The following is a 17,896-nucleotide window of genomic DNA, read 5'->3' as shown; positions in this document are numbered from 1 at the left end:
AATAAATAAAATTTAAAAAAAACATAAAGTAGCTTAAGAAAACTGGCCACTCAGTGAAACAACCAGACATGGCACAGGTGCATTGGAGGAAAGAAGCTTCAATGCTACAAACAAAAGTCTTTGACATCTGTATGTGTTGAACTAGCTTGTTGATGCCAAAACGGCATCTGAACATCACCCCACTAGGAGTCAGGCATATTTATACTTTTGCACATTGCTTTGTCTCTTCTCTGTCTCCCGGACTAAGCATAAATGCAGGAATTAGAAGTCTCCTTAAGGTCCCATTTATTTGCACTCAATTCCCTGTCAGGAATGTAATGGATACTAATATATTAACTGCTCTCTTAGTATAAACATGTTACATTAAACAAGCATAACTGAGCTTCCAAAGCAAAAATAAATAGACTTTTTCTGTACATGAGAATGTGTCTGGTAAGATGTTTTTCTTCTTCTTTGTGCTGTCATTTTAGAATCAATAATATTTTTTAACAAAGTAAGTTCTTTGTGGTTTAACCTTGTGAAATTGTTGATCATTCGTTAAGTCGAGTCCAACGCTTTGTGACCCATTGGACTACAGCACACCAGGTTTTCCTGCCCTTCCCTATCTCCTGGAATTTGTTCAGACTCATGTCTATTGAGTCGGTGATGCCATCCAACCATCTCATCCTCTGCTGTTCTCCTCCTACCCGCAATCTTTCCTAGCATTAGGGTCTTTTTCAGTGAGTTGGGTCTTCGCATCAGGTGGCCAAAGTACTGGAGGTTCAGTATCAGTCCTTCCAATGAATATTCAGGGTTGATTTCCTTTAGGATTGACTCGTTTGATCGCCTTGCTGTCCAAGGGACTCTCAAGAGTCTTTTCCAGCACTACAGTTCAAAAGCATCAATTCTTTGGCACTCAGCCTTCTTTATGCTCCAACTCTCACAACCGTACATGACTACTGGAAAAGCCATAACCTTTGTTGGCCAAGTGATATCTCTGCTTTTTAATATACTGTCTAGGTTTTGTCATGGGAGAAGGCAATGGCACCCCTCTCCAGTACTCTTGCCTGGACAATCCCATGGACGGAGGAGCCTGGTGGTCTGCAGTCCATGGGGTCGCTGAGAGTCGGACACAACTGAGCGACTTTACTTTCACTTTTCACTTTCATGCATTGGAAAAGGAAATGGCAACCCACTCCAGTGTTCTTGCCTGGAGAATCCCAGAGATGGGGGAGCCTGGTGGGCTGCCATCTATGGGGTCGCACAGAGTCAGACACTACTGAAGCAACTTAGCAGGAGCAGCAGGTTTTGTAATAGCTTTTCTTCCAAGGAGCAAGCGTCTTTTAATATCGTGGCTGCAGTCACTATCCGCAGTGATTTTGGAGCCCAGGAAAATAAAATCTATTACTGCTTCCACTTTTCACCTATTTGTTTGCCTTGAAGTGACAAGACTGGATGACACAATCTTAGTTTTCTGAATGCTGAGTTTTAAGCCAGCTTTTTCACTCTTCTCTTTCACCTTTATCAAGAGGCTCTTTAATTCCTCTTTGCTTTCTGCCCTTAGAGTGGTATGATCTGCATATCTGAGGTTGTTGATATTTCTCCCGGCAGTCTTGATTCCAGCTTGTGATTCATCCAGCCTATCATGTTGCATGATGTACTCTGCATATAAGTTAAATAAGCCTGATGACAATATATAGCCTTGATGTAATCCTTTCCCAATTTTGAACAAGTCCATTGTTCCATGTCTGGTTCTAACTCTTGCTTCTTGACTTGCATACAGGTTTCTCAGGAGACAGGTAAGGTGGTCTGTCTCTTGAAGAATGCTCTATAGTTTGTTGTGATCCATGCAGTCAAAGGCTTTAGACTCTCTTTAAGAATTTTCTATAGTTTGTTGTGATCCATGCAGTCAAAGGCTTTAGCATAGTCAATGAAGTAGAAGTAGATGTTTTTCTGGAATTTCCTTGCTTTTTCTGTGATCCAACAGATGTTGGCAATTTGCTCTCTGGTTCCTCTGCCCTTTCTAAATCTAGCTTGTACATCTGGATGTTCTTGGCTCACATACTGTTGAAGCCTAGCTTGAAAGATTTTGAGCATTACCTTGCTAGCATGTGAAATGAGTGCAATTGTGTGGTAGTTTGGGGTTGGAATGAAAACTGACCCCCTTTCTTTGAGGTTGGAATGAAAACTGACCTTCTCCAGTCCTGTGGCCACTGCTGAGTTTTCCAAATTTGCTGACATGTTGGGTGCAGCACTTTAACAGCATCATCTTTTAGGATTTTAAATAGCTCAGCTGAAATTGTATCGCCTCCACTAGTTTTATTCATAGTAGTGTTTCCTAAGCATTCTTGATATACATATACCTTGTGAATTGAGCTTCATAGTAAGCATTTTTATGCTGGTTTTACTTATAAGTAAATTATTATGTAAATTAAAATTTCACCTAAGCCAGCATAAAGATGCTTACCACGTAGCTCACTTCACAAGGTATATGTTATCAAAGAATCAAGTTGCAGACTTAAACACATACAATTTTTGTTAGTTACACCTCAAAGCTAGAAAAGAAAAGGAAAAATGTTTACCATGTAATCAGCTATAAAAAGCAGGTCAATTGTAAACTGACCAGGTACCAGTGGCCAATGTGGGGGTTCATTCAGTGGTCTGTCATTCAGGACTCTGAAAGAATTGCAGTTAACTTGATGCATGATCATACACTGCCTTCGTATATAATTGAAGTATTCCCTTTACTAATTCCTCAGATGAATTAGCATTTATAGAAGCCCAGAGAATCATTGGAGTAGTATGGGAGGGATAGATAGTTAAGGCTGCAGCATCTGTGGCAGCATGACACCATGGGAAGATCGTGAGCCTGGAGGTAAAGCTATTTAAGTTCTTGTCTTGGCTCTGCCACTACCAAGCTGTGTGCGGTACAGGCCAAGAACTTCATCTCTCTGGGCCCTGCTTTCTCCATATGCAAACAGACGTGACTGGAGCGTAGAATTTCTCACATTCGTGGCTTCTGTTGAAATGTTCTCCTGAATGTAAGCTCTCAGATATTATAATGTATCTGTTTTTCTCAGAGCCAGAAATAGGGAAAACATTTTTAAAAGAGCTTAGTTTGAGTCTTCACTGTTGGCAAATAAAAGGAGGAATGGACAAATGTTTGTTGGGTGTCTGCTTGTTTAGTTTAGCCCATAATTGACTTGGAAAAACTCAATTACTATGTGAATAATTTATATCGTTTCCAAAGTTTGCTTTGGTTTTCTATTGGTAATTGAGATTGTGGAGGAAAAAGTAGATGTCTAGCTTCGATTCCCTTTATGCATGATTCTAGCAAAATATCTTTAACAGAAAAGCAGGTTTATGGTAGAGCATTTCCAGTTTAGAATTTTTTATTCTCCTACTCTTTTAGTCAGAACTGAAAATCCTAAACGTTAATGTTCCTTTTAGTTAAATGGAGAGATTTTCTGGCTAGGTATTCTGTATTTCCTAAAGTTCACTATATCAGTTTCTTTTAAAGCATCACCGGTTCTTGGCACTCAGTTTAGGCACTGTTATAAACATAATTATTGGCTGTACACGTTGTAATAGCAGAAGTATATATCCACCAAGATGTACAAAGTCCTGGTTCCAGGCTAGGATAGTGGGAATAAAATAAGTGAACAGTGTTCTCCATTTAGGATTGTCACAGACAAAAGGCTTAATGCTTTCACTCGAGAAAAGTCTTTCGCTACCAGAGGGTTAGTTTGCCCATTTGAAGTCGAGAAATATTGTACTTAGGTAACTTCTCAGTAAAATTAATATACTTGGAAGTGTATATGCTTCATTTCTGAGTTGTGGGCTTTTGTGGTTTTCATTACGGATTGTTTTTTATATCTGGTTCAATAGTAAAGGAAAGCACCCTGTGGCAACTATACCACATAAAAAATACCAAGAGAAGCATATGGAGTAAAGAAACTCTTCAAGAAACAATCAAACAGATCCAGGGCATTTTATGGGAACAGAAAAAAAGTGAGAACTTTGACTCTTTATATTTTCATTTGTTCGTGTCTTATTTTATAGCCTTTCTAATTCAACTTGCCTTCTGTGCTACTCAATGGCATGAGTACTTATAAAGTTTACCATTAAAGCTGAACATATACTTAATTTTTAAACACATGTGTCTTCTCAAGAAGCCCTTCCAAATTATAGCACACTGTAATTTGTTATATCTGCTCTGTGTTCAATCAAAGAGAAGTGTTTATCTGAGAGATTTCTCAATTTTTACCTAAATTATTAATTTTCACACACCTGAAGGCATTTGGCAACAGAATTGTAATGTTCATTCACATTAATCTATTTTGAAAATGTTTAAAGAGATATGAGCCCCCTAATCTCCAATATCAGTGCTACCCACTAATGACGGCTCTCCGGGTTCTTGCTTTAGAAAACATTTGGTTCATTTTGTGAAGGAAACAATCTGAGACTTTGCCTCATCTGCTTGACCTTTTATTCCTTAAAGCTTGGAAGGATGAATGGTGAGGGTGCTTTGCTAAATGAGAATAGAAAGGTTAACTCTGAAAATTGTCAAAAGAACATCATGTCTTCATGGAAAAGTGAGACAAAAATTGTGATCAGGAAACTGTAGACCTTAGACAAAGAGTAACATTTTTTATTTCCAAACAAAGTTTCGTACTCTTCTTAAATTAGTAAAATACACAACCCAGTGAATTCTTTTTCATGTGAACCCTTTGGTCTCCCATCAAACATCCACTACTTTTTTTTATTCATTCAACTATTTTTTGCAGTTTTATTGGGACATAATTGACATGCACTGCAGTATAACGTTTAAAGTGTATAACATGATTTGATTTACATAGGTTCTGAAATGATAACAGTAGATCAAGTTAACATTCATCAGTTCATAGATATACTAAAGGGGCTTCCCAGATGGCGCTAGTTGGTAAAGAACCTACCTGCCAATGCAGGAGACATGAGATGTGGGTTCAGTCCTTGGGTTGGAAAGATCCCCTGGAGGAGGGCATGGCAACCCACTGCAGTTTTCTTGCCTGGAGAATCCCCATGGATAGAGAAGTCTGGTGGGCTATAGTCCATGGGGTCACCCAGAATCGGACATGACTGAAGTGACTGAACATCCCAAAAGAAAAAAAATTCACCTTGTAATGAGAACTCTTGGGACCTGCTCTTTTAACAAATTTCCTATATATCATACAGTAGTGTTAACTGTATCATGTAGCTTACATTCCTAGTACTTACTTATAACTGGAAGTTTGTACAGTTTAATCAATTTCTTCCCACTTACCCCTTCTCCTCACCCCATCACCACCCGCTCTAATAACCAGCCTGATCTCTGATCTTTTTGTATGAGTTCGGTATGTTTGTTTTTTAGATTCCATAAGTGAACTCATATAGTGTTTGTTTTACTGATTTATTTCACTCCCTGGTAGCTCAGATGGTAAAGAATCTGCCTGCAATGCAGGAGACTCTGGTTTGATCCTTAGGGCAGGACAATACCCTGGAGAAGGGAGTGGCTACCCACTCCAGTATTCTTGCCTGGAGAATTCCATGGACAGAGGAGCCTGGCAGGCTACAGTCCATGGGGTCACAAAGAGCAGAACACAACTGAGCAACTAACATACCTTCAAGGTCCATCTGTGTTGTTACAAATGGTAGAATCTGTTCATTTTTAATGGCTGACTAATAGTCCATTGTATTTCTATAATACTACATCCTCTTTATCCAAATCCGTTGATGGACATTAGCTTGTTTTCATGTCTTAGCCACTGTAAATAATGTTATGAACCTAGGGGCTACAGATATCTGATTTAATGTTCTCATTTTCTTTGGATATATTCCCAGAAGTGAAATTGCTGGATCATATAATAGCTCTATTTTTAATTTTTTGAGGAAATTTTATACTGTTTTCCATAGTGGCTGCTCCAATTTAAAATCCTACCAATATCACTCAGGGTTCCCTTTTCTCCACATCCATACCAATATTTGTTGTTTCTTGTCTTTTGGATAAAGACCATTATAAGAAGTGATATCTTTTTTTTTTTCTTTTTTTTAAGCAGGGACATTGTCTTTAATATAGTTGGAATTAAAAAGTCACTTAGTAAAATGTTTACGAGTATTGGTTTTTATCACATCAAAAAAGCTGACATGCAGGTCAAAGTTGTTTCCCCATAGGAAGTGAGAAGCTATGTGTTAAAGCCCATGGCACTGGCCCTCCTGCCAGGTGGCTCTGCAAGGGGCTGCTGCAGAGAACACACTTAAAACAACTCTTGACGTATCAAAGAAAGGTGTCAAAATAATCATGATTATTATCATGGGGTGATTTGAGAGAACATTGAAACATGTATATTATCATATGTGAAACGGATCGCCAGTCCAGGTTGATGCATGAGACAGGGTGCTCAGGGCTGGTGCACTGGAATGACCCTGAGGGATGGGATGGGGAGGGAGGTGGGAGGGGGGCTCAGGATGGGAAACACATGTACACCCATGGCTGATTCATGTCAATGTATGGCACAAACCACTACAATACGGTAATTAGCCTCCAATTAAAAGAAATTAATTTAAAAAAAAGTGATATCTCAGTGTGGTTTTAATTTGCAATTCTCTAATGACTAGTTATATTGAGTACCTCTTCATGTGCCTATGGCCATTTGTATACGTTATTTGAAAAAAAAAAAAATATTTTGAGTTTTTTTGCACATTTTAAAATTGGATTACTCAATGTTTTGCTACTGAATTGTATGAATTCTTTTTATATTTTATAAATAATAGATACATGGTTTGCAAATATTTTGCTATTCCATAGACTTTCTTTTCATGTTGTTGATAGTTTCTTTTGCTATGCAGAAGCCTTTTAGTTGATGTAGTCCCACATGTTTATTATTGCTTTTGTTGCTTGTACTTTGGGTATGATTTCAAAAAAACATATTAAGAAGACTCATATCATGAAGCTTTTTTTGCTATGTTTTCTCCTAGAAGTTTCATGGTTTCAGTTCTTACTACTTAGTACTTAATGGATTTAAGTATTTCACCCATTTTGAGTTAATTTTTGTGAGTGGTATAAGATAGGGGTCAAATTTGCTTCCTTTACATGTGAATATCCTCTTTGGGACTTCCCTGGTGGCTCAGACAGTAAAGCATCTGCCTACAATGAGGGATACCCGGGTTCAATCCCTGGGTCGGGAAGATCCCCTGGAGAAGGAAATAGCAACTCACTCCAGTATTCTTGCCTGGAAATTGCATGGACAGAGGAACCTAGTAGGCTACAGTCCATGGGGTCGCAAAGAGGCAGATGTGACTGAGAGACTTCACTTTCATTTTCTATCCTCTTTGCTCACCAGCATTTATTGAATAGATTTTCTGTTTTCCATTGAGTATTCTTGGCTCCGTTGTCAAATATTCAGTTCAGTTGCTCAGTCGTGTCTGACTCTTTGCGACGCCATGTACTGCAGCACGCCAGGCCTCCCTGTCCATCACCAACTCCCGGAGTTCACTCAAACTCATGTCCATTGAGTTGGTGATGCCATCCAACCATCTCATCCTCTGTTATCCCCTTCTTCTCCTGCCTTCAATCTTTCCCAGCATCAGGTCTTTTCTAGTGAGTCAGTTCTTCGCATCAGGTGGCCAAAGTATTGGAATTTCAGCTTCAACATTGTCAAATATTACTTGACCTTGTATGATTTATGATGTTGGCCAGGTGCTTGTCATTTATGGCTTTTATTATGTTGAGATATGTTCCTTCTGTGCCTATTTATTAGGTATGTGCTGGATTCTGCTCCACTGGATTCTTCGTGTTTTTTTAATGCCCTTACCACACTCCTTTAATTAAAGCTTTAATAGATGGGGAAACAGTGGAAACAGTGTCAGACTTTATTTTCCTGGGCTCCAAAATCACTGCAGATGGTGACTGCAGCCATGAAATTAAAAGACGCTTACTCCTTGGAAGGAAGGTTATGACCAACCTAGATAGCATATTTAAAAGCAGAGACATTACTTTGCCAACAAAGGTTCGTCTAGTCAAGGCTATGGTTTTTCCTGTGGTCATGTATGGATGTGAGAGTTGGACTGTGAAGAAGGCTGAGCGCCGAAGAATTGATGCTTTTGAACTGTGGTGTTGGAGAAGACTCTTGAGAGTCCCTTGGACTGCAAGGAGATCCAACCAGTCCATTCGAAAGGAGATCAGCCCTGGGATTTCTTTGGAAGGAATGATGCTAAAGCTGAAACTCTAGTACTTTGGCCACCTCATGCGAAGAGTTGACTCATTGGAAAAGACTCTGATGCTGGGAGGGATTGGGGGCAGGAGGAGAAGGGGATGACAGAGGATGAGATGGCTGGATGGCATCACTGACTCAACGGACATGAGTCTGAGTGAACTCCGGGAGTTGGTGATGGACAGGAAGGCCTGGCGTGCTGCGATTCATGGGGTCGCAAAGAGTTGGACATGACTGAGCAACTGATCTGATCTGATCTACTTTATAAAGCTGTAGCTTTATAGTAGAGCTTGAAATTAGGAAGTGTGATACCTCCTTCTTTGTTCTTCTTTATTATTTTGGCTATTCAGGGTTTTTGGTGATATTTTTAGAATACTTTAAGATACTAATTTTAGAAGTGTTTTTTGTGTTTCTGTAAAAGTGTCATTAAAATCTTATTTCTCAATTTTTATTGAAATATAGTTAATTTACAATGTTTTGTTAGGTTTAGATATACAGCAAAGTGATTCAGGTGTGTTTGTATGTATGAACACACATATAGATATATATAATTTTTATTTATATGTGATATAAATATATTTAGATTATTTTCCATTACAGTTTATTATAAGATATTAAGTGTGGTTCCCTGTGCTATACCATAGGTCCTTTTTGGTTATCTATTTTGTTTGTATATAGTAGTGTGTATATTTTAATCCCAAGCTCCAGGGATTGCATTGAATCTATAGATGGCTTTTGGTAGTACTGACATTTCAACAATATTAATCTTCCAGTCCATGAACATAAATACCTTTCCATTTATTTGTGTCTCCTATTTCTTTCATCAATAAAAATGTAATTTTCAGAGTAAATTTTTTACCTCTTTGGTTAAATTTATTCCTAAGTATTTTATCATTTTTAATGCTATTATAAATGGAATTGACATATTTTTCATAAAATTGTTAGTGTGTAGAAATGCTACTGATTTTTGCATGTTAATTTTGTACCCTGCAACATTACCAAATTCACTGATGAGTTCTAACAGGTTTTTGGTGAAATTTGTAGGATTTTCTATGTATAAAATCATGTCATCTGCAAATAGAGACAGTACGACTTCTTCCTTCCCAATTCTGATACCTTCATTTTTCTCTCCCAATTGCTCTAGCAAAGACTTAACAGTTCTATATTGATTAGGTGTGATGAGAGTGGGCACACTTGTCCTGTTCCTGATTTTAGAAGAAAAGCTTTAAACTTTTCACCATTGAGTATAATGTTGGCTGTGGGCTTGTCATTTGTGGTCTTTTATTATATTGAGATATGTTCCTTCTAGACCTAATTTGTTAGGTGTTTTTTTATCATGAACAGATGTTAAGTTTTGTCAAATGCTTTTCTGTATCTATTGAGATTATCATATGATTCTTTTCTTCCATTTTATTAATGTAATGTATCACATTGATTTGCATATGTTGAGCAATCCTTTCATCCCAGGATAAATTCCACTTGATCAAGGTGAATGATTCTTTTAATGTACTGCTAAATTTGGTTTTGCTAGTATTTTATTGAGACTTCTTGCAACTATTGGGCATAGTTTTATTGTAGTGTCCTTATCTGACTTTGATGTCAATCAGATATCAGGATATCTGATTATCAGGAGAATGCTGGCCTTGTAAAGTGAGTTTGGAAGTCTTCCCTCTTCAATATTTTGGAAGAGTTTGAGAATAATTTTATCTTAATTATTCTCTAAATGTTTGGTAAAATTCACCAGTGAAGCAGTCTGGTCCTGGGTTTTTCTTCACTGGGAGGTTTTTGATTACTGATTCAATATCCTTCCTAGTAATTGGTCTGTTCAATTTTCTATTCCTGATTTAGTCATGGTAGGTTGTATGTTTTCTAAGATTTTTTCCATTTCTTCTAGATTATCCAGTTTGTTAGCATATAGTTGTTTACAGTAGCATCTTACGATTCTTTTTATTTCTGTTTATATCAGTTGTGATGTCTTCTTTTTCATTTACAATTTTGATTTAGGTCTTCTCTCCTTTTCCTTGGTTAGTTTACCTTAGAGTTTGTCGGTTTTATTTCTTTTCAAAGAACCAACTTTAAGTTTGCTTAGTGTTTTCTATTCTTCTGTTCTCTATTTCCTTAATTTCTGCTTTAATCTTTATTTCCTTCCTTCTGCTAACTTGAGGTCACCTTATTTTTCTAGTTCCTAAGGAATAGAATTAGGTTGTTGGGATCATTCCTGCTTTTTAGTGTAGGTGTTTATTGCTACAAACTTTGCTCTTATAACTGTTGTTTCTGCATCGCATAAGGTCAGGTATGCTGTGTTTCCATTTTAATTTGTCTCAAAACTTTACTGTCTTTAATTTCCTCTTCAATCTGTTGGTTGTTCAGTAAAGTGTTTAATTTCTATGCATATATGAACCTTTTCCAGTTTACCTCTTGTTATGATTTCAGTTTGCTTGAAGAATTGTTTCATGGCCTAACATTTGGGCTGTCCTAAAAAACAGTTCCATTTGCACTTAAGAATATGAATTCTGCTGTTGTTGACTAGAATGTTCTATATATGTCTGTTATATTATTTGATCAGTTCAGTTCAGTCGCTTAGTCGTGTCTGACTCTTTGCGACCCCATGGACTACAGCACGCCAGGCTTCCCTATCCATCACCAACTCCTAGAGCTTACTCCTGTCCATTGAGTCTGTGATGCCATCCAACCATCTCATCCTCTGTCATCTCCTCCCGCCTTCAATCTTTCCCAGCATCAAGGTCTTTTCAAATGAATCAGTTCTTCACATCAGGTGGCCAAATATTGGCATTTCAGCTTCAGCATCAGTCCTTCCAATGAATATTCAGGAATGATTTTGTTTAGGATGGACTGGTTAGATCTCCTTGCAGTTCAAGGGACTCTCAAGAGTCTTCTCCAACACCACAGTTCAAAAGCATCAATTCTTCAGTGCTCAGCTTTCTTTAGAGTCCAACTGTCACATCCATACATGACTACTGGAAAAACCATAGCTTTGAATAGATGGACCTTTGTTGGCAAAGTAATGTCTCTGCTTTTTAATATGCTGTCTAGGTTGGTGTGTAATGTTTAAATTCAGTTTATTATCTTTCTGAATGATCTATCCATTGTTGACAGTAGAGTATTAAAATCACAAACTGTTATTGTATTCATGTTTATTTCTCCTTTTAGCTTTATTAGTTTTGTTTTATGCATTTAGGTGCTTTTTTGGGTGCACAGATATTTACAATTGCTATAACATGATGTTGTTATTTACCTTTTTTATTATGTAATATATAATGGCCTTTTTTAAGAAAAACTGTTTTTAAAGTTCATTTTGTCTGATGTAAGTATAGCTCCCCCTGCCTTATTTGTAGACAGTGGGATATTACCATTTGCTTGAAATGTCTTTCTCCATCCCTTCTCTCTGTTTATGTCTTTATGGTAAAGGGACTCTCTATAAGGTAGTATATTTTTGGATCTTGTTTTCCTATCTATTTAGCCATTCTGTCTTTTTTTTTTTTAAGATTTATTTATTTTTTTTTATTTGGGTGGGTCTTTGTTGCTGCATGGGCTTTCTCTAGTTGTGGTAAGGGAATCGGGGAGGGAAGGGTGTGGAGCAGGGCTGCTCTTTGTTGCAGGTATGGCCTTCTCGTTGCCGTGGCTTCTCTTGCTGCAGAGCACCAGCTCTAGGCAGGGGCCTCAGTAGTTGCGATGCACAGGCTCAGTTGCTTCATGGCGTGTGGGATCTTCCTAGGACAGTGATCAAACCCATGTCCCCTGCATTGACAGATGGATTTTTAACCACTAGACCACTAGGGAGGCCCCATTCTGTGTCTTTTGATTGGAGAATTTCATATGTTAGTAACTATTGATAGGCAAGAATTTACTATTGCCATTTTGTTATTGTTTTCTGATTGTTTTGTAGATCCCTTGTTCCTTGTTTCTTATCCTGCCATCATTTTGCATATTTTGATGTCTTTTGGCATCAGTATTCTTTGACTTCTTTTTCTTGTTCTTTTGTTCAGTTGTTACAGGTCTTTACTTTATCATTGCCATGAAGATTACCTAAAATATCTTAAAATTATAACGCTTGATTTTAAATTGATAACAACTTCATTTCAGTTGAAGTCCTAAACTTTACACTTTTTCTTCTCCTACCCCTCACATTTTAGATTATTGTTGTTAAAATTTGCATATTTTTACATTACATGTAACTAAGAAGGCTTTTTTAGTTTTAGGTGGCTCAGACGGTAAAACATCTGTCTACAATGCAGGAGACCCGGGTTCAATCCCTGGGTTGGAAAGATCCCCTGGAGAAGGAAATGGCAATCCACTCCAGTACTATTGCCCGGAAAATCCCATGGACAGAGGAGCCTGGTAGGCTACAGTCCATGGGGTTGCAAAGAGTCGGATATGACTGAGCGACTTCACTACACTTTTAGTGTTTAATTTTATTGTACACTACCATTACTATATTATAGACTCTAACTTTTGCTATTTATCATAGCTAGTGATTTTTATGCTAAACTTTTTATGTTTCCGTAAGTGGAATTGTTGGATTATTTAGTACTATTTTTTGTTTGCTGAGGAACCCCTATACTGTTTTTGACAAGTGAAGAAGTGAAAGTTGCTCAGTCGTGTCCGACTCTTTGCAACTCCATGGACTATACAGTGCACGGAATTCTCCTGGCCAGAATACTGGAGTGGGTAGCCTTTCCCTTCTCCACGGGATATTCCCAACCCAGGGATCGAACCCAGGTCTCCCTCATTGCAGGTGGACTCTTTACAAGCTGAGCCACAAGGGAAGCCCAAGAATACTGGAGTGGGTAGTTTATTCCTTATCCTTTTTGACGATGGATGCACCAATTTCCAGTAGACAAGGGTTCTCTTTTCTCCACATCCTCATCAGCACTTGTTTTTTGTGGTCCTTTTTGATGATAGCCATTCAGACAGGTGTGGAGGTATTTCATTGTGATTCTGATTTGCATTATTCTGATTAGTGATGTTAAGTATCTTTTTCATGTTCCTATTAGCAATCAGTATGTTTGGAAAAATGTTCGGGTTTTTTGCCCATTTTTGGTTGAATTGTTTGCTTTTTTAATATTTAGTTGTGTATGAGCTCTTTATATATTTTAGATATTAACCCCTTTGTGGTCATCATTTACAAATATTTTCCCTCATTCTACAGGTTGTCTTTTCATTTTGTTAATAGTTTCCTTTGCCACTTTAATTAGATCCTCTTTGTTTGCTTTTGCTTTTGTTTTCTTTTGTGTTAGGAAGCAAATGAATATTACTATGATTTATATCAAAGAGTATTCTTATATTTTCTTCAAGGAATGTTATGGTTTCTGGTCTTACCTTTTGGACTTGAATTCATTTTGCGTTCGTTTTTGTATATGATGTGAGGAAACATTCTAATTCCATTCTTTTACCTATAGTTGTTCAGTTTTCTCAGCACTACTTATTGAAAAGATTGCCTTTTCCCAATTGTAAATTCTTGCCTCCTTTGTTATAGATTAGTTAACCATAAGTGTGTGAGTTTACTTCTGGATTCTCTATTCTTTTCCTTTTGATCTATTTGTGTGTTTTTGTGCCAGCACTATACTTTGCCGGCAAAGGTCCATAGTCGAGACTATGGTTTTTCCAGTGGTCATGTATGGGTGTGAGAGTTGGACTATAAAGAAAGCTGAGCGCCGAAGAGTTGATGCTTTTGAACTGTGGTGTTGGAGAAGACTCTTGAGAGTCCCTTGGACTGCAAGGAGATCCAACCAGTCCATCCTAAAGGAGATCAGTCCTGGGTGTTCATTGGAAGGACTGATGCTGAAGCTGAAACTCCAGTACTTTGGCCACCTCATGTGAAGAACTGACTCACTGGAGAAGACCCTGATGCTGGGAAAGATTAAAGGCGGGAGGAGAAGGGGACAGAGGGTGAGATGGTTGGATGGCATCACAGACCCAATGGACATGAGTTTGAGCAAGCTCCGGGAGTTGGTGATGGACAGGGAAGCCTGGGATGCTGTAGTCCATGGGGTCACAAAGAGTCAGATGCAACTGAACTGAACTGATACTGTTTTGATTACTGTAGCTTTGTTATAGTCTGAAGCCAGGGAACATGATACCTCCAGCTCTGTTCTTTTCTCAAGATTGTTTTGGCTATTCGGGGTCTGTTGTGTTTACATTCAAATTTTAGAATTATTCTAATTAGGTTAAACATGTTTGGTATTTTGGTAGGAATTTCATTGAATATGTAGATTGCTTTGGGAAATAGACATTTTAATAATATTATTTCTCCCAGTTAATGAACATTATATATCTTTCCATCTGTTTCTGTCATCTTCAGTTTTTTTCACAATGTCTCATAGTTTTCCAAGTACAAGTACTTTTATCTCCCTAATTAGACTTATTCCTAGGTATCCTATTCTTTTTTATATGATAAATGAGACTTTAAAAAAAAAAACTTCTGACAATTCATTATCAGTGTATAGAAATGCAGCAGATTTCTGTATATTAATTTCATATCATGCAGCCTTACCGAATTCATTGAATTCTAGTTGTTTTTCAGTGATGTCTTTAGGATTTTCTGTGTGTACTATCATGTCATCTGAAAACAGTGACAATTTTACTTCTTTCTTTCCTGTTTTTCTTATCTGATTGCTGTGGATAAGATTTCCAATACTGTGTTGAATAAAAGTGGGGAGAGGGGACATTCTTGTCTTGTTCCTGATCTTAGAGGAAATGCTTTCAGCTTTTTATTGTAGAGTGTGTTAGCTGTGGGCTTATCATATATGGATTTTATTGTGTTGAGGTGTGTTACCACTTCACAGAGTTAATATAAAGAGCTAATCATAAGTGAATGTTAAATTTTGTCAAAAGCTTTTTCTGCATCTGTTCAGATGAGATTATTTTATTCAATTTTTAACATTCATAATCAGCTTTTATTGATTTTACATAAATAGCTTATAGAATGACTTTGCAAACCTTATTTTCCTTACATTTGTTACAACACATGACATTTCTTTATGAAGGTATTTGTTAAATCTTCTTTTACAGAGGAAGTGGAGAAAAATGGAGAAAAAGGAAGGAAAATAAGATTTCAAAATTAATCTTCAGTGATAGACCTAAATATTTGGCAGTTATTTCCTTTTATAGAACATTGTATAATTATAGCTTTGAAACATATCAAAAGTGCTGTCCATCAAGTTAATCTTGGTGTTCACATCACATTCCCTTGACCTATCATTGTGATCATTCCTCAGCTGTACCAACAGTACTGAATTTCAAATAATACTGTTCAATTGTTATGCCTCTTGGCTGAACATATGTAGATTATCTTTCTTTATCAAAAGTATTTAACAACTGGGCAGTCATCTACTCAGTCTTTATGAACTCTATATTGAACAACTTTTCATTTTTACAAGCATTTCCTACATGACTTTTGCTTTCTTGTCATCCTCACGTAACTGAGTGGTCCATTGCCTTCAAAGGAGGAGGGATTTTTTAACAAGCCCCCAATTCTATCCCACAATGTGAAATACTGTCCATAACTATAGTCAACGAGCATGTGGTAGTCTGTATGATGAGTTGAGCCATTAATAATTAAGGCCTTAAGATTTAAGGAATGTGAATATCACCATCATGAATGGAAACTATAAATATTGACCAGGATATATGAACCTAAATAAATTACTATGTTTAAAGGAAAGATAAAAGGATATCTATGGTAAGGCAGACTCTGAAGGACGTCATCCAGAAGGTGAAAAGCATGATTTACAAATGAAGTCAGAACCTGCCAGATGTGATGAGGTTTGTGTAAGCGCTTATATATACAAGTCTCTGATGAAAGCCTCTGTGAATCCAGTAGATCAGCATGTCAGTGAAAAAGAGAAAAATAGATACCAGCAATGAGTTGAAACCAACTATATGGAAACTCTCCTATGCCATTATACAATTTGCTGTAACCTGTCACCTCTAGCAGGAAAGGAGGAAATATGGGGATGCTGATCCATGGCATTGGCTGGACAGAATGCATAATCTATCAATAGACTTGATTCTTTAAAAATTGTCTTTAATTAAGGAAAGATCATAGACAACATAATAACTCAGTGTTGCAAAGAAGGAATAAAAGTTATACATCCTGAGATTTGTTATAATCGGGAGGCTAATAACTTGTCAGAAGATGTCATCTTCTGGCTATGTGGCAGGATATATGTATAGCACAAACAGACAATACTCTATAGCATTGAGTGTAAGATCCATCTTAGCCACTAGAGTGGATTTGCTGCTGCTGCTGCTAAGTTGCTTCAGTCGTGTCCGACTCTGTGACCCTATAGACGGCAGCCCCCCCAGGCTCCCCTGTCCCTGGGATTCTCCAGGCAAGAGTACTAGAGTGGGTTGCCATTTCCTTCTCTAATGCATTAAAGTGAAAAGTGAAAGTGAAGTCGCTCAGTCATGTCTGACTCTTCTCGACCCCATGGACTGTAGCCTACCAGGCTCCTCCATCCATGGGATTTTCCAGGCAAGAGTACTGGAGTGGGGTGCCATTTCCTTCTCTGTGGATTTGCTGCTAGTTGCCAGTTCAGTTCCTATGGGGCTCTGGATGCTCTGGCTAGTATTTTGTTCAATTTTTTATGCAGTGTGTATCACATGAGTTGTAGATATTGTGCCATTCTTGCACCCCTGGGATAAATCCCCTTTGATCATATTTTATGATCACCCTAATGCATTGCTGGATTCAGTTGTTAATTTTTTGAGGATTTTTGCATCTGTGTTCATCAGTGATATCAGACAGTAATTTTCTTTTTTTTTGATATCTATGCTTTTGGTATCAGGGTGATGCAAGCTTCATAGAAAAAGTCTGTAAGTCTTCCTCCTTCCTCTGAAATTTTTTTTGTAATAGTTTGAGAAGGATAGGTGTTAACTCGTCTCTAAATGTTTGATAGAATACATCTGTGAAGCCATCCAATCCTGGACTTTTGTTGGGAGTTTTTGTTTGCTTTGCCTTTTTTTTTTTTTAATGAGTTGGTTTTAATGCTGATAGTTGATCAATTCGTGTTTTTCTATTTCTTTCTGGTTTAGTCCTGGAAGATTGTACATTTCTAGGAATCTATTTCTTCTAGATTGTCCATTTTATTGACATATGTTGTTGTTATTAGTCACTTAGTGGTGTCTGACTCTTTGCAACCCCATGAACTGCTGCACACCAGACTTCCCTGTCCCTCACTCTCTCCCTGAGTTTGCTCAAACTCATGTCTCTTGAGTCAGTGATGCCATCCAACTATCTTATCCTCTTTCATCCCCTTCTCCTCTTGCCCTCAATCTTTCCCATCATCAGGGTCTTCCAACGAGCCAGTTCTTTGCATCAGGTAGCCAAAGTATTGGAGCTTCAGCATCAGTCCTTCCAATGAATTGGAAGGGTTGATTTCCTTTAGGGTTGACTGGTTTGATCTGCTTGCTGTCTAAGGGACTCTCAAGAGTCTTTTCCTGCACCACAGTTTGAAAGCATCAGTTCTTCAGCATTCAGCCTCCTTTATGGACCAAACTCTCACATCCATACATGACTACTGGAAAAACCATAGCTTTGACTATAAAGACCTTTATTGGCAAAGTGATGTCTCTGCTTTTTAATACACTGTCTAGGTTTGTCATAACTGTTCTTCCAAAGAGCAAGTATCTTTTAATTTCATGGCTGCAGTCACCGTCCACATTGA

General features: G+C 37.7%; 1 pseudogene; it reads right to left on the bottom strand.

The window, feature by feature from the left end:
• Window positions 1-15,557: 15,557 nt before the first annotated feature.
• Window positions 15,558-16,445, bottom strand: LOC105002363 (annotated as a pseudogene).
• Window positions 16,446-17,896: the final 1,451 nt, after the last annotated feature.

This window comes from Bison bison, unplaced genomic scaffold (genome assembly GCF_000754665.1).
Source record: "Bison bison bison isolate TAMUID 2011002044 unplaced genomic scaffold, Bison_UMD1.0 scf7180017864452, whole genome shotgun sequence".
In the NCBI taxonomy this organism is placed as follows: domain Eukaryota; kingdom Metazoa; phylum Chordata; class Mammalia; order Artiodactyla; family Bovidae; genus Bison; species Bison bison.
The sequence above is the reverse complement of the archived record's forward strand: the minus strand, read 5'-3'. Positions and strand labels throughout refer to the sequence as shown.